Raw genomic sequence first — 18,357 nt, 5'->3', positions numbered from 1 at the left:
ATCATAGGCTAGCTCTTAGGGTTTAGCCTCTACGATCTCATGGTAGATCTACTCTTGTACTACTCATATCTTCAATATTAATCAAGCAGCAAGTAGGGTTTTACCTCCATCGAGAGGGCCCGAACCTGGGTAAACATTGTGTCCCTTGCTTCATGTTACCATTAGCCTAAGACACACATATCGGGACCCCCTACCCGAGATCCACCAGTTTTGACACCGACAGTAGGTGCTGGAGCTGGTTGCACTGGGGCTATTGCTGGTGCAGATGAAGTGTCTCTGGTGTCTGTCACTAGCACTGTAGCTGATATCTGAGCTCTAGGCACTCTGGCAAATGCCTCAGTGGTTGTCTTGCCCTTCCTCTCCTGCATATCATCCTGAAGTTGTTCAACAACAGACTGGATCTCAGTTACCTTCACATCCAAGTCATAGAACTTCTGCTCCATGATCCTCTCCAGGCTCTCCTGGTTTTGAGTTAAGGTGGCCAGCCCCTTCTTAATCCTCAAAGTGGATGCAATCAAGTAGCCAAGTTGATCCCGATTGCTCTTCAAAAAGTACTGAGATGCCTCTTCCATTGTTGGCATCTTGTTAGCCTTCTCAGTCCTTGCCTTCTCCTTCTTTGCTTGTGCTTGCACAGAGGATGGTTCATCTTCATCCATAACCACTTGGTTGTTCTCAAAGTCTGGATAAATAGTCATGTGATCCTTGTCCAACAAGTATGTGCCAGTGCCCATCTTGGAGTTAATCAGCTCCTGGATCTGTGGGGCATACCCACAACTTCTCTTTTGGTCAGCAGCTGTCCTCTTGATAGTTTCAACTATAAGGCTCATGACCTTGAACTTTTGTGGCACATCAAATAAGTGTAGCGGATTTATTGCATGGCCTCTGATCATGTTGTGATCACCTGACTTGGGCAGTAGAGTGTGCCTGAGGATCCAGTTGATGGTTGGCAGTCCTGATAGAAGGTAATGTACTGATCCAAACTTGTGTGTTTCAATTGCAGCATCTGGGATCTCCTTGTACATATGTGCCATAGTGTTGTGATCCATCTTCTTCTTGTCATAGACATCCAAGTCATCCTCTTTCTCCTTAGGTGCATTGATCAGATTTTCCCATTCTTCAATTGTTGATTGGTACCTAGTACCTTCAGACATCCATACTATCCTGCCATCTGGATAGAAGTGTGTTGTGGAGTAGAATTGCATTATGAGCTCATCATTCCACTTTGTGAGCTTCTGCCCAACAAAGTCTGCCACTCCATAGGCACTGAAGCTGTCATACACACCAGGATAGTGTTCTTCATTCTCCTTCATGTATTTCCAGTCGACCCACCTCATATCACAGACAATTGGCTTCTTGTCTAGTAGCATTGTCTCATAGAAATCCTGTTGTTCCTTTGTATGGAACCTGTAGTCCACAGCAGTCCTTCTCCTGACAGCATAGGGATCTATCAACCTCCATTGTCTGAGTCCTACATCCTTTCTTAGCTTCATGTTCTCAGCAACAGGATGAGCATCATTATGATCTGGAATTTTAGGCTTCAATTTTCTCAAGACATGCTCTTCATCATCTTCTTCTTCAGCAACAGTTTCAGGCACTGGGGCCTTGTTCTTCTTAGTAGTAGATATGTTTCTGATATTCCTCTTAGGTGCAGTCTTGGGCTTGGAAGCAGCCTTGGGTGCTTCCTTGAGCTTTGATGAAGCAGCCCCTGACCTGATGGCATCACCCATAAGCTTCTGTGCTTTGGGTGCTGGTGCAGCAACCTCTTCTTCTTCTTCCTCTTCCATCATGGAAGGCTTTCCAACAACCTGGCCATGGTCTTCTTGACCCTTTCCTTTCTCTTCTTCCCTTCTTCAGTAGCCTCTTTGGGTTTAGATTCCAAAGGTACTTGAGTGGAGGCTCTGGCTTTAGACATGGGAGTTCTCTTTGCAGGTGCTTTGGTCTTCATACCAGGTTTAGTGGCTGCAGCTGTGCCATATTCCTTCTTGACCACCTTTTTGGAAGTGGCTTCATCCTCTTCTGCCACATAATCTTCATCCTCGGAGTCTGAGGTTCTCTTCTTTCTGGCCCTGGTGGCAGCTTTGGGTTAGTTGCTTGGGGTGCTTCTTCTGCCATCATCTGAGGAACTAGAGAGACTAGTGCCCTCACTCATGTGAATCTGCTCCTCTGACTGGTTCTGGCTGTCACTTTGATCAGACATCTTGCAAGCATAGACAGTTGACCCTGTGAATAGATATAGATGAGATAGAGGGGATGAGCATCACAAAATACAGAGGTTTTTGCAAAAGAATGAGTCAAAAACTTAGTTTTAGTTTTCCACAAAAAGCATTTCGGATCTACCGATTTGTAAACTCGGTGATACCGAAGCAGCTTTTGGAACCTAAACTAGTGAACTCGGTTAGACCGAGTCATAGTTCGGCAGCACCGAGACTGCTAGGGTTTCACAAAGTCCTGAACTCGGTCACACCGATTTGCAATTCTCGGTCAGACCGAGAATCACATGTGCAATGGCCTTGGCCGAATCGGTGGAATCGAGTTCTACAACTCGGTGGGTCCGAGATGGTTTCGGCGGAAACCTAACCCTAAATTTTCAATTCATCTCTAATCTACAGAGTGTTTTGACTAGATGAGATAGTTTCAATCGTGGCAAGATTCATGGTGAACACAATGTGCTAGGAATCAGATGGGGATAGCACAGTGATCGAGTCCATACCCTAGTTCGGCGATGAACTCGCTACGGCGGCAACGACGGGGATGATTTTTGTTGATGGTGGCGGAGACCAGCGGCATGAGGCGGCTGGCAATGAGAAGGACGATCCGGAGACCCTGGAGGCAGAGCGGGCTAAGCGCGGGCGAAGGAGTTCGGAGAAAATTTCCAAAGTTTTGCCATGGGTATATATAGCCCGGCCCTGTCGGTGTGACCGAGTGGAACAACTCGGTGGCACCGAGATGCATAACTGCTAACAGTTATAGCAACACGGTGTGACCGAAAAGTTCAAATCGGTTGCACCGAGATTGAAAACCTAGATCGACTTAGTGATCTCGGTATGACCGAAATGGAAGAATCGGTTAGACCGAAACGCACAAAGAAGTTTTGGAAGTTTAAGTCTATGATGAATCGGGGACTCCGAGTGCTCCTCACACAGAGTGGTTCGAATCTGACTTGATCAAATTTTTTTATGTAGCATGAATAGAGCTTGAGACAATAAAAGCATAGATAGCTAGAGAAGGTTCTTAGGCATTCTTGTCCATCCACTTGGCAAATGAAAAAGAAACCAATCAATCAAAACAACAAGTGGATGTCCTCGAATGAGTAAAATATGCAACCAACATGCTCACACAATAAAGATGGCAAATGAAATATGTGGCAAAGCATGCACAACCAATTCTAGCATCTATCAAGCAATTGGCGATGAATAGGTCATCTATATATGAGTATATTGACTTAGGAGTCAAATGAGAACATTTGATCATAGGTCATACTCATCATTTAAGCTCAAGTGGGGTTACCACTTTTACATAATGCATTGATGTGTTCACATCATTAGAGTTGCTTTTACTCAATTCTTAGAGTAAAGCTTCCCCTAGATGTGAGATCCCCCTAAGAGGGATGAACTAACCTTGGGTTTTGTCGATGATGACTTCATGTAGGTGTTGAAGATGTGGATGCTCAATGTTGATGTAGATCATTCGGAGCAATCCTTTGGAGTGAGTTGCACTTTCAATACCTACACGGGTTAGTCCCACAAGGAACAAACAAGGATATCCATAGACATAGAGTGATGCACACACAAGATGATGTCTATGAGAGCATTAGGTTACCTTGTCCCTTGTCTTACCAACAAGAGGGTTTGTGACTCCTTGAACTTGTGCAAGGTGTGGAAGTTGATTGCACTTATTATTGCCAAAAATGATATGAGTGAAATATGTTGGCGGAGTCACCCTCAAGAACTCTCTAGTTCTTCTTCTTCGGGATCCACATCATATTTATGGGAATCCTTGGAGTTGTAGTTGTACTTGATGAAGTAGAACTTGATGTAGTCTTGGGAATCCACTTAACCAAGGCCTTAGGAGCTTCTTCAAATGCATCAATCTCCTCTTGAAGCTTATCCTTGCCTTTTTGCTTGTGGTCTTGTGGTGGAAGATCATCTTGAGCTTGTGTCCCTTTGAAGGAAGTAGGATCATACTTCTCTTGTTGAGGAACAAACTTCGTCTTGGGGTATTGATCTTCTTCCCACTCAACTCCATTGGCATTGAACTTTCGTTCAAAACCAACACCTTGGTTCTTCCGGTGCCTTCCTTGCTTGCGTACAATTTCCTCAAATTGCTTACTCCTGGCAAGGCTCTTGTAAACACCTTTCTCTATAATTCCCTTCAATAAGCTATTTTCTTGCTCAAGTGTAACTTGGCTAAGAGAATCATTAGTGGAATTAAGAGAACTACTAGGAGCAATAACATTGGATTTAGCATGATCATTGTTACTACTAGAGGAAGAAACCTTCTTGTTCTTGTTACTACTCTTGACTTGAGGCATGTAAGTAGATAAGAGTAAACGTTTGGCAATGTAAGAAGAACTTTTCTTACGAAGATCATCATTGATTGCCTTTAAGAACTCATGCTCTTGCTCAAGATTGAGCTTTTCAAAGCGTAACTTCTCATGAGTCCTTAAAAGTTCTCGATGATCTCCTAAGATAGTTTCATGAGCTAACTTAAGAGTGTTTAGTTCTTTAGTTAGGAGCTCAATCTTCTTATTATCATTGTCATTCGTTTTATCTTGATTAGCATGATTAATTGATGTTTCATCATAGTATTCATCACTAGAGCTGTCAACAAGTAAATCATCATCACCTAACAAGTCATCTTCATCACTATTGAAATCAACATACTCAGGGTGTGTTACCTTTGGGCCTTTAGCCATGAAGCATCTCCCAAGTCCTTCATTTGGTGAATAAAATATGTCGTAGGAGTTGGTTGACACAAGTGCTAGACCGTCAACACCTTCATCTTAAGTATATTCGGAGTCGGAGTGATTGTCAGAGTCGGAGCTGGATACCCATTCACCAACATGAGCTTGATGTCTTCGTTTTGTGTAGCTCCTTGATGACTTGTCCTTCCTTTCTGAATCCTTGCTTCTCCTGGATGTTCTTCGTTCATAATGATCATCTCTACTCCTCCTCTCTCTTGGTGGTGATTCTTCTCTTCTACTTCTCCTTTTAGGTGATTCTTCTCTTCTTTTGTGGGGTGTCGTACACTCATTGGAATAGTGTCCGGGTCTTCCACAATTGTAGCAATTACGCTCACGACTAGAAGATCTTTTGTCATTGTAGGACCTTGACTTGGAGCTTCTTTCTTTGCTTCTACTCTTGTAGAACTTGTTGAAGTTCTTCACCATTAGGCTCAATTCTTCATTGAAGGTTTGTTTCTCACTTGATGATGTGGGAGCTTCACATGAGGCTTTGTAAGCACCACTTGACTTGTTGTGAAGTTCCTCCTTATCCTTGAGTGACATCTCATGAGCAACAATTCTTCCAATGACTTCCATTGGCTTGAGATCTTTGTAATTGGGCATCATTTGGATCAATGTGCACACGGTATCATATTTTCCATCCAATGCTCTTAGGATCTTCTTGATGATGAATTTGTCGGTTATTTCTTCACTTCCTAGCCGGCAATCTCATTTGTGATAAGAGCAAGCCTAGAGTACATTTCAGTGACACCTTCACCATCCTTCATTTTGAACTTGTCAAGTTGACTTTGAAGCACGTCCAACTTGGATTCCTTGATGGAGTCGGTACCTTCGTGCATATCCATCAAAGTATCCCAAATTTCCTTTGCATTCTCAAGACGGCTGATTTTGTTGAATTCTTCGGGGCACAATCCATTGAAGAGGATATCACAAGCTTGAGCATTGTATTGCAGCATCTTCAACTCTTCTGCGCTAGCTTCACGGTTCGGTTCTCTCCCATCAAAGAATTCACCTTGCAAGCCAATACACACAATAGCCCAAACGGCGGGGTTATGTCCTAGAATATGCATTTTCATCTTATGCTTCCAACTAGCAAAATTAGTACCATCAAAGTAAGGACCTCTATGGTGATAGTTTCCCTCGCTAGACGCCATACTCTCCTAGGTTGTGAAACCAAGGCTATGACCATCAAAAGCTATGGAAATCAAAGCAAATGGAGACCAAAGCTCTGATACCATTTGTAGGATCGAAAGTATGTCTAGAGGGAGGGGTGATTAGACTACTTGACCAAATAAAAACTTATCCTTTTCCCAATTTTAGTCTTTGGCAGATTTTAGCTAACTTAGCACAAGTCAAGCAATCTTAATACAATTCAAGCAAGCATGCAAAGAGTATATGAGCAGCGGAAAGTAAAGCATGCAACTTGCAAGAATGTAAAGGAAAGGGTTTGGAGAATTCAAACACAATTGGAGACACGGATGTTTTTTGTCGTGGTTTCGATAGGTGGTGCTATCGTACATCCACGATGATGGAGACTTCAACCCACAAAGGGTAACGGCTGCGCGAGTCCACGGAGGGCTCCACCCACGAAGGGTCCACGAAGAAGCAACCTTGTCTATCCCACCATGGCCGTCGCCCATGAAGGACTTGCCTCACTAGCGGTAGATCTTCACAAAGTAGGCGATCTCCTTGCCCTTACAAACTCCTTGGTTCAACTCCACAATCTTGTCGGAGGCTCCCAAGTGACACCTAGCCAATCTAGGAGACACCACTCTCCAAGAAGTAATAAATGGTGTGTTGATGATGAACTCCTTGCTCTTGTGCTTCAAATGATAGTCTCCCCAACACTCAACTCTCTCTCACAGGATTTGGATTTGGTGGAAAGAAGATTTGGGTGGAAAGAAACTTGGGGAAGGCTAGAGATCAAGATTCATATGGTAGGAATGAAATATCTTGGCCTCAACACAAGTGTAGGTGGTTCTCTCTCAGAAAACGCAAGTTGGAAGTGTAGGTTCGTTCTGATGGCTCTCTCCACGAATGAAGAGGAGGTGGAGGGGTATATATAGCCTCCACACAAAATCTAACCATTACACACAACTTGCCAATCTCGGTGGGACCGAATTGAGAAACTCGGTCTGACCGATTCAGCAAATCTATTGACCGTTAGGATTTTCGGTCGGACCGACATGCAACTCAGTAGGACCAATATGGTTAGGGTTAGGGCATAATGTAATCTCGGTGAGACCGATTACACAAACTCCGTGAGACCGATTTTGGTAATAAGCTAACCAGAGAGTTGGTCAGGTAAACTTGGTGGGACCGATTCGCTCATTTCGGTTGGACCGAAATGTTACAAAAAGGAAACAGGGAGTTTACATTGCAATCTCGGTGGGACCAATCGCTCATCTCGGTGGGACCGAAATGTTACGAAAAGGAAACAGAGAGATTACAATCCCATCTCGGTGAGACCGAGATCCCTATCGGTGAGACCGATTTGCCTAGGGTTTGTGGAAGTGGCTATGACATCTGAACTCGGTGGCGCCGGATAGGAAAAATCGGTGGGGCCGAGTTTGTCTTTTGGTTTAGGTCATATGTGGATGTGGGAAAGTAGTTGAGGGTTTTGAAGCATATCACTAAGCACTATGGAGCAAGAACCTCATTAAGCAACACCTCATCCCTCCTTGATAGTATTGGCTTTTCCTATAGACTCAATGTGATCTTGGATCACTAACATATAAAATGTAGAGTCTTGAGCTTTGAGCTTGAGCCAATCCTTTTGTCCTTAGTATTTTGAGGGGTCCACTTTTCTCATCCATGCCATGCCATCCATTGAGCTTTTCCTGAAATATTTACCTTGGAATAAAGTTGGCTCAATGAGCTATATGTTGTTAGGAATTACCAAAACCACCTAGGTATAGTTGCACTTTCACGGACGGATTTCATGCAAACATGACGAATTTCATATAAAAAGCCGGATTTTCCATATAAGCATGACGGATTTCAATATATTTACATCAACAGTGCTAGTCCGCCTCTGAAGGTATAACTAATAGCTAATCTAAATCGCCGCCCCGGATCCCTTTGCCTTCCTCATATCCGGCAACCCGATCACCGGACTGGCGGGAGCCCCGATGGTATATGCTTCAGTGCAGAGGACGGCTCGCTGCCCCACCACTCATCGAAGTGGAACCCCCGGCTGATGCTTCAATGGGAGGGGAAGGCGGCGCCTCTGCTTTCGTCAAGCCCATGTGGGATCGACGGAGGTCCTCAAACAAGAAGAACCTGGCAAGACACCGGCGGTGTACGCCGCTGTCGCCTAGGCGGTGGACTCCCGTGTTCTACTTCTCCTTTGTGATGGTGGTGGACGCGGGGGCGCCGACCACCGACTCGTCTCTCTCCGCGCACCCGACTTCTGCCTCTGCCTGCATGGCGCGGTTGCAGGCATGGGAGACGCGATCGCATGCACGAGAGGCGCGGTCAAAGGCGCGACTGCAGACGCGGGAGCGCGGTAGTCAATGGCAGCAATGACGCCCATGCCGCCATACTCCCTGCCGTGCCGACGTCGAGCAACTAGCCACTCCTCATCGAGTAGGCCTGGAGCGGGGAGTTGCTAAACCACGCGACGGCTTGGGGCAGCAACTTGCTCCGTCGGGTGAGGCGCGGGAGGTGGAGTAGCGAGCTGCCTCGCTCGTATCCGACCGGCTCGGCGGGCCATCGAGCCGGCTTGTATGCCGGAGAACTGCTCTTCGCAAGCTATCTTAATAGTGGTAGAGGAGAAGATTAGAGAAGGGGGGAGGGGTGTGGTTCTTCCTTGGTGTCTACCCTCGTTTAAATAGAGGGCGGATGATAGGAGCTCAGTCGGCGTTGCGTTTAATGCCGGCCGGCTTATGAACAGACGTGTGGTCGGAGTAGATTTCTCGGCTTCCAGGCGGGGTTAATGGGGGTGTATTAATGAAGTGAGGAGGCGTGTTCAGCCGGCCGTGCAGCAGGAGACACTCTCGGCCGGTGCGTTGCTTCACTGATGGAGGCAGTGACAGGTCGCGTCCGTCCTGAGCCATTTTAAATGCGGAGCGGCGTGCTCTACAGCGGCATGAATGCAGGCAGCTGGTGTTGGACGGGAGCGCGAGGAATGTGGGAGGTTTTTTTTTGGTGGACTAGGACGGTCAGAAACGGGCTTGGGAGCGGTCCGGGCTCCCGCAAATGTCCCTCACTTTTGTCTTCGGTTTGCGGGATAAGTCAGGACCGTTCTGCGGACCGATACGGGTCGACGTTGGATGGCTTCCGCGGTGCCCTAAGCCCCATATATTAGTTTTTTTCTTTATTATTATTGTTTGTTTTGTATATGATTTGGTTGTCCTCTGTTTGGTGTCAGTCTCGATGCCCACTTGCCTTTGGAGGTTACGTTATCGTTTGTGTCACATGCTAACTATTGGACAAATACTAAATACAGATGAGATGTGTGGACGTGCTATCGACCGTACAATGATGCTTTGCTTAACTGTGATATCTTACTATGTCGTTAACTTTGTTGTCACATGCATAGTGGCGTACGTACGTAGCACACTAGCACTCACGTCAAAGTGGATTTTCGTAGCCAGCCAGCAAGCAGTTGAGAATTAATAGCGTTCTGTGTATGATCTCTTTATATAAATTCATAGCGATGACAACACTGTCATCTTAACTCCGTCCAGCTTTGTTCAAAGTTGACTTTATCTCCGCGTCCACATCAAAGGACACGGGCACTCTTGGACTTTGACGAAAATCGCTCGGTTGTTAGAACATCTCTAGCAGACCATGCGAAATCCCAACTCGCATATATCTTTTGCGGTTCGCGAAAAAATATGTATGCAGGCCAACGCGGGTGAGGTCAGACTCAGACCTTGCAAAACGGACCTGTAAAAAAGGATATTCGATGAATATGCTTTTTTATGGGTCGGCTACGCAAGGTCTGCTCGGGCACCGCCACGTCACCCGCAAACCGAAAACCCCAATAAGCGAATTTGACAGTGATTCCGACAAATGAGTTCAAATTCAAATGCTAAAACATAGTTCGCCCGCAAATAAAAGCATAGTTTTCGTAGGACAAACGCAAAAGGACTTGCAAAAGCGATGACCACGTCCGACATCATCTTGGTCGATCTTCACTCCGCGCCATCGAGTCCATGGAGTTCATCGAAACCACCGAATCCACCTCCGGCGCTTGTTCCAGCTCCCGCATCGAAATCATCGGCGGGTGCAATGAACGCATCGACGACATTGGTTCCAAACCCCGTTGGAAAAACACCTCCGACTGTAACACGCACTGGCCGACGCAACCATTCTCCTCTTCAAGATTTTTCTGCTTGCCATATCATGACATTCTTTTGGTGAGTTCGTCCATGTCATTGCGATTCATTGTCATGATCTTGTTTTCTTCGGCGAGCAATATGGACATGGCTTTGTTCTTGGCGGCGCGTACTCTTCTCTCCTCAATGGCCACTTTGCCCAGCCCCTCTTCCTTGAGCAATTGCCATTTCTCTTGCTTCTCTTGTTCCTTCTTATCGGCCAACTCTTTCTTGATCTTCAACGTCTTCAATAACATCAACTCATTTGATTGCACCATGGCATCAATCTTCTTCCTCAAGCTCGACGCTTCGTGCTCTCTCTTCATTTTCTCCTTAGTCTTCTTGTCGCCATCGGGCTTGTTCATGTTTCTAGGGCCATCATCATCCTCATCTTCATCCATGTTTGTAAATGAACGTCTCTTCGGTGGGGATTCTTTGCCAATCAACTTCCACTTTTCGCAATTCTTGAGCAAGTAACAACAATGTTCTAGTTTAAAAAATTTGCCTTCTGAAGCTTCCATGTCTCTGTATGTTTGTTGGGCAATTTTGTCCTACACAATTAGAACAATGCAAACATTTCATATGATGCAATATGATGTGCACAAATTGAACAAAGTTAAAATAAACTCACATAGTCGGACTCCACGGTTCCACTTGGAGGTGCATTGCGCACTTGCTCCAAGCAAGCTGCCCAACGGCTGCAAATGGGCTTGATCACGTCCCAACGCCCTTGGAGCGACCGAAAGGTGCGTGGAGTCCGATTGGGATACTTTGCCATCATGCGGAAGTATTGATCTTTGATCATTTGCCAATACCTCTTGGCGGGTTGAGAAGTACCCGTGCATGCATCAAGAGACACTGCACTCCATGCCTTGATGAAGATTTGATCTTCCAAGATCGTGTAGTTCTTTGATCTCTGGCTTTTTCCACTTCCTGCTTGCGATTGCTCATACACCATCTCATCGATCTCCTCCAATTCTTCTTCACCCCCATGATCATCCACGCCGCCCTCCATTTCATTGTAATCAAATGCGGCGAATGGGGCCTCATCGATCTCAATGGCGTTGGTGTCCAACAAGTTCACGAACTCGGCAGTTGCATTGTTCGAACCACCGCTATATATAGTGAACGACAACAGGTCACGAGCTACCGCCAAAGCAAAAGAAAATTTCCATGACCGAAGGCGCATACCTTCCGGCCATTTTGTCGAACACCTCGCTTGCGATGGGAGCAGCACCGTTGACCGGGATCGCCGGGGCACCTCTTTTCGGGGCGGAGGGAGTGGATGAAGGAGCCGGCCTCTTTGTAGCCGGAATCTTCCTCTGCTTTAAGCCCGAGACCTTGGCAACCTTGTCCGCCGTCGACCGGGATCGCGCAGCGGCGTTGGCACCCGAAGCGCGGGCCTTCTCGGTGGGGGCAACTGGATTCCCTCCCTGCATGGCCACGTTGCCCTGCCGCTTGCGGACAGGCGCAGCGGCACGTTGGGTGACGGCGGGGCCAACATGGCTGGCGAGGAGATCCGTCCGAGGGGATTGAGCGTGCGTGACCTCGACGGTGACGAGGGACAGCAAGGTGTCATCCATGGCAGCGGAGGACTGCCGGGGAAGATGCACCGGAGCGGGAGGTGGTGGGGGCAATGGTGGTGGAGGGTGGGAGGAGCGGGAACGGCCCCGCGGACATATCCCCCCCCCCCCCCCCCGCCAAATCTCGCTGCGGATAGGGGCCGAGCTCGGGTCGTGCTCCCACCCTATGAAACAAGAGGTCAGGGAGATCTCTTGTCACGCCCCGCAAAAAAAATTGTGGGTCGGACACCTATGCGGTGTCTGTTATGGCGGGATTTTTCGCGCCGACCTATATTTTGATGGCTATTTTGCGGGTCGGGGCCTTTTGTGGGGTCTGCTAGAGTTGCTCTTAGCTGGGCTACTCGTCAGTAGTCCCGCATGGAAAAAGATTATATGAAACCAGGTCTCACGGTTAGCGGGTGAGACCCGCCCTGATGGATGACACGTGGCATTCACAAATCACAAAGCACCTAATTTATAAATGCTTTCTGATTTATGAATGTCACGTGTCATCCATAGGATGAGTCTCACCTGCTAACCAGTGAGACCTGGTTTCATAAAAAAAATTCCGTCACGCATGCGTGCATCCACCGATAGAGACAGGCATGTTCGTATCAGATTCTCGAATGTTCTGCTGAATATGCTGACGGAAATTCAAACTCCAATCACGCCACGTAATTAGGGCGCAATTATTGGCCATGACGATAATATCGCCGAGAGAGTTCTTTTATTAGGTAATCTGATCCAGTCGGACTAATGACCTAAGCGAATCTCGCGTTGCAGTCAAGGCAAGAAATCCAACTTCAGGGCTTTGATGATTTGAATATGTTAATTCGTCACAATTAGCCAACTCCGTCGAACTCTAATAATCAATGATTTCGCCGTTGCTTTCTCGGGGTTTTGTCCTTGTATGGCACGACAACTGATGAAGCATTTCTCCCCGTTCACATGCATGGTACGACTGAGAAGAATAAGAAGAAGATGAGCGCGGCTCGGTCAGATGAGAGCGATCGCTTAATTTGGAGCACCATGTGGCTGTGTGGAGATTTGCCTAATTTTGAGACAGTTTGGCAGGTGAAAGTTAACGCCTTTGCAGCCACTTACCGAGACAAGCCAAAACAGCTAATCACCGCTGCCTTGGACTGGTCGCGCTTGCGTTGGCCGATCGACCGACATCATCGCCGGCCACTGTTGCTGACCAACACAAGCAACACTGCAAGAGCTCCTAGCATACGCATACATGACGTACTCACGTAACGCCTATCTAAGAATCATAATCTTCTTCTTCTTCTTTGCGATTGATGGTCAATCAGTTAGTCACGCGGTGAGGAGAAGACCGGCCGAGCTAAATCTGATGGCACGGCAGTTTGTTAGAGCAACTTCAACGCGCCAACTCGGACGGCACTTTTGTTCGTTTTTCGTCCGTTTGGGTCGGCCGTCCATTCGGCGTCCGTCCCGTTTGAAATTTGGGTCGGCCGTGCGCCTAATGCGCCGACCCATTTCATGTCTGCACGTAATTTTTTTAAAAGGCCCGCGGCCATGCCGTCGCCCGAAACTTCATGTCGGCATCATGCCAGCACCGGCTTATAAATGTCAGCTTCAGAAAACACCACACAGTTCGGCTGGCGCACTTGCCAGCGGCCGGCACACATGCCGGCACACAAAAAAGGGGCGGGAGTTCGACCACGCCATCACGGACGTGGTCATGCCAGCACACTTGCCGGCATACAAAAAAGGATGGCGCTCGTCGCCATTGGTCACTCGTCGTCGAACTTGAGCATGTCGGCCTGCATCTTCTCGAACAACGGCCTCTTCCTTGGCGATACGGTGTTGAGATCCACCTTCATGATCTTCACCCCCGTCATCATGCTCGCGAGAGACACTTTTTTTGCCTTGGTCTTGGCGCTGGCAGCTTCGATCTCTAGCATCTTGGCTTGTCGGACGAGGCGAGAGAGGCGACATCGGCGGCGGTGTCGAGGTCGTCGTCCATGGCGGACGGGAGGGTTTTTGGGGGAAAATGAAGAAAATGGTGGAGACTGTCACCGACCAACGTGCCAGAGGAAGGAGAAGGCGAGCACGCGCGCGTCCGTCTTGTGCCTGTGCCGATGTAAATCCAGCTCAAAAACGGGTCGGGAATAGATCAACAGGCGGAAAAAAGCGGACTTTTCTTTTCATACCGATCCAAACGGACGCCCGCGAACGAAATGGGTCGCTCGGTCAAAGTTGCTCTTAAGTCCAGAGTCAGGCTGATTGGCAGCATCATGCTCTTGTTGTAGTGTAGCCTCCGGTTCCATGGGAACGACGATTGAGCACATGTGTACAGATAGGATGGTGCAGCAAAGCTAGCCAGCGTAGCCGAGTCAACGTAGCGCGTAACTGAATGCCATCGCTGGTGCCGTGGTACGTACGGTATGGTATGGTACGCCTTATAAATCAGTGGGTCGTTTATCCCAATCATTTAGGGCCCCGTACAGTATACGTCGCCCCCATGTCGCTGCTTCTCCTGAAACCCAACCAAAAGCGAGTGAAGCAAATCAACTAAAGCAAGCACGACACGGCGCCTACGCATGGCTGCGCTGTACATGGCGAATCTGATGCATATAGCACTGGATAGATATGGTAAATCGGGATATGGTAATCGATTCTCCAGCGGTACGATCTAGCTGTATTCGGTGATTGCTTTGCGTTTCGGAGATTGATGAGATTCTTCTTATCTTCCCTTATCAAACAAAGTCAAGGGCAGTGAGAACGCGACTTTCAGCCACATGACGGGGAGTGGGACACCGCCCTTGGTCACAGCCTCAGCGAGAAGAGGAAATCATGGCAACCGGACGGATGTGCGTGGCGGTGAGTAAAAAATTGTACCCATCCTGAAGGTGAAATAGAAACTTGCATGCTAGAATATACGAGTAAATAGCATAAAACTACTACTTTACAGGTTAGGGTTCCAAAAAACTATCGATTTTTAATTTTTCTCAGATAACTAGTAAGTGGGTGGTCGGCTGTTTCAAAAAAATCCAAATGACCATTGTTTAAAAGTTAAACATGTTTATGACATGTCGGGCCCGCACCTAAATGGACGGTATGTTTGACTGTTTGTTTGACCGTTAGTTGACATGTGGGTCCGACATGTCAGTGTTTCTTACAAAATCAATCAGGCCCCTGTAAATATTTAAGAAAAGCAATCAGGTCCCTACAAACAAATTAAAAAGACAATCGGGTCCTTTCCGTGGTTGTGCTCCAGATCAAGAGGAGCGGGTGCCCGCACCTTGCTCGCCGGCCATCAGCTGTTGTGTGGAGCTCGCCGGCCAGCAGCCATGGCGCCGCCATGGAGCTCCTTTCCGTCGCCCTTCGTCTTAGCCGCAGAGCTCCCCGACATGCAGCCTCTCTCCCTTCCCTCTTGCTCGCGCTGGCTCCAGGTGGGTGGAGCAGCTCGACCAGCTCGGTCCAGTGGCCCTGGCTGGAGGTGGTGGCGGCATGGCCGTCCTCAGCGCGGAGGAGGGCAGGGTCGAGCTGCTTTGGCTTGTGGTGGCGGCGACAGCCTGCACACAAGCCCTCATGGCGCGCGGGGCGACCGCGGGCAGAGCCTTACGGCGCGCGGCGACGACCACGGGCGAAGCCCCATGGCGCGTGGTGACCGCGGGTGGAACCCCATGGCGGCGGCGCGAGGTGGCGACCACCCATGGCGGCGTGCAGCGGGGACCACGGGCGGAGCCCCATGGAGGCGCAACGGCGACCAAGGGTAGAGCCCTTTGGAGGCGCGGCGGCGACAGTCCAAGGACCCGATTGCTTTCAAAAAATGATTCCAAGGACCCAATTGCTTTTTTAAAATATTTGTAGGGGTTAATCCATGAAAAATATGTGGATGAGACACTGACATGTGGCCCCCACAAGTTAGTTAACGGTCAAACAAACGGTCAAACAAACGGTGTGTTTAGTGGCGGACCTGACCTGTCATAAACATGTTTAAGTTTTTAACAAAGAGAATTTGGGGTTTTTTGAAACAGCCAACACCTGACTTGGTAGTTATCAGCGAAAAAAATAAATTCGGTAGTTTTTTGAAACCCTAGCCTGTAAAGTAGTAGTTTTATGCTATTTACTCAGAATATACAGACGTGGTAGCACCGCTACGGCAGCCACATCTTTGGTTCGAACAAGTAAAATGATTAGCAGGGTGCCTGATTCGGTGTTCAAAACAAGGCTATTACGCGAACCAACCTATGGTTGGATGGTTAGAGGGACAGTGATATCTTCAGCCCACAAGGGTTCATGTCCTGATGTTTGCATTATTTTTGAATTTATTTCAGAATTTCCGGCGATGCGCTTTCAGTGGGAGGAAACGTTCCCGTCGACGACGAGACACCTACGATGACTTCAAAAATCTTAAAATGATATGATGGCTCAGTCTCTCAAAGGTGCTAATAAGGGCAGGGTGTGCGTGTATGCGTTCATAGAGATGGGTGTATACGCGTATGTATGAGCGCTTGCATATGTACTGTGTTAAAAAAACAAGGTTGAGTGCATGGCAAACACGACCCAGGATGGAAAGATGGATAGGTCTGCGTTCTAAATATGCTTTGCTTCAGTTTACCTTTTTTACTTTTTTTAGAGAAAGTTTCCCTTTTTAGCTTTTTAGGCAATCTCTCGAAGTTTTTATTAAATCGTCACAAAGTTTACAAAGATAAAAAAAAGTTCATCGCGCCAACGTAACCAAACATGGCGAGATGCCCTTAGAGTTAAGGGGTTTCCTATTTGGCGCATATGCACCCGCTTGCGAACCGGCGCCTGCAGCGCTCGCGCGATGGGTCGGCCCAATAACTTTTCTTCTTCTCTGTTTTCAGAAGCAAAAAAGACCTGAGGTCTGCGTTCTAAATATGCTTTGCTTTCAGTGTACCTTTTTTACCTTTTTTTGAGAAAGTTTCCCTTTTTAGCTTTTTAGGCAATCTCTCGAAATTTTTATTAAATCGTCACAAAGTTTACAAAGATAAAAAAATGTTCATCGCGCCAACGTAACCAAACATGGCGAGATGCCCTTAGAGTTAAGGGGTTTCCTATTTGGCGCATATGCGCCTGCTTGCGAACCGGCGCCTGCAGCGCTCGCGCGATGGGTCGGCCCAATAACTTTCCTTCTTCTCTGTTTTCAGAAGCAAAAAAGACCTGTGTTAGATGTGATTCGAACCAAGGACCTCGGGCACGTAGTACTGTGGGTGCAACCAGCACGCAGACGCACCTGCTTTGTTTAGAATGAACTTTTACTTTCTTTTAGCTTTTTCTGTTTTCTTTTTTTCCTTTTTCGTTTTCTGTTTTTTCTGTTTTCTTCTTCCGAGTTCGATGAAATTTTTCTCAAATTGATGAACTTTTTTCAGATTTGTGAACTATTTTTCAAATTCGATGAACTTTTATTCAAATCGGATGAACTTTTTCGAATCTGATGAACTGTTTTCAAAATTGATGAACTTTTTTTCAAAATTCAATGAACTTTTTTCCAAATTCGATGAACTTTTCTCAAAATCAGTGAACTTTTTTCAAATCTGATGAATTTTTTTTCAAAATCAATGAACTTTTTTAAATCCGATGATTTTTTCTTCAAAATCGATGATCTTTTTTCAAATTCGATGAATTTTTTCTCAAACCTGATGAACTTTTTTCGAAATTTGATGAACTGTTTTTCATTATAGAAAATGGACAGTTTCTAAATTGTTTGCAAATAACTCAAAAATCCAAGTGGTATAGTAAATGGTTGAGTAATAAATAACGTGGTTGCATTAGTCCTAATAAAGTTCGCGTTGCTTTTGTTCACTAGCATTCTGGTGGTCTAGTGGTTAAGCTAAGGAGCGGCAGGGTTGTATGGCATGAGATCGATTCCCTGTGGCGCTAATTTTATGCGTTATTTTTTCACGAGATCTTCCTGGGCCGCACTTAAAAAGCCCACAGAGGGCGCGCTGTAGGCGCCATTTCCATGTTCGGGCGCCTACTACGATTGCTAAAAAACTACTACGATTGTCTTGAGGCCGCTGAGCTTGTTTGCCACGTCGGCTTGCTCTCAGTGACTAACTAGCTGGGCCCAGTAAACCCATATACATGGGAACACGGAGTTGTGGGCCAGCTTTCCCACGTTCATGTCACATACATGAAAGCCTTTTATTGAGACAATACTAGCACTCATCGCTGATGCACCGTCCTCAAAACACAGTAGAACTCGTTCATGCATGGTTTTTTAGGGGTACTCTTTTTTGGACACACTTTTCTTACAATGAGAAGATATTTTCACAGAGTTGACATTTTTCAATAGACCAATATATGTGGACATTTTTTCTGAATTCTATTTGAAACATGAACGCTTTTCAAATATAGAATTTTTCTATAAAGCTAACAAATTTTTAAATTTCAGAAATTAAAAAATTTCGAATATTTTAGGAAAACACAAACATTAGAATTTTGGAATTTGCAAACAACTTTTCATGTTTTGAATTTTTAGAAAAATATGTGATTTTTTTAAAACCCAAAA

The sequence above is a fragment of the Triticum aestivum genome, chromosome 7B (genome assembly GCF_018294505.1).
Source record: "Triticum aestivum cultivar Chinese Spring chromosome 7B, IWGSC CS RefSeq v2.1, whole genome shotgun sequence".
Taxonomy (NCBI): Eukaryota; Viridiplantae; Streptophyta; class Magnoliopsida; order Poales; family Poaceae; genus Triticum; species Triticum aestivum.
This window is presented reverse-complemented; position numbering follows the sequence as displayed.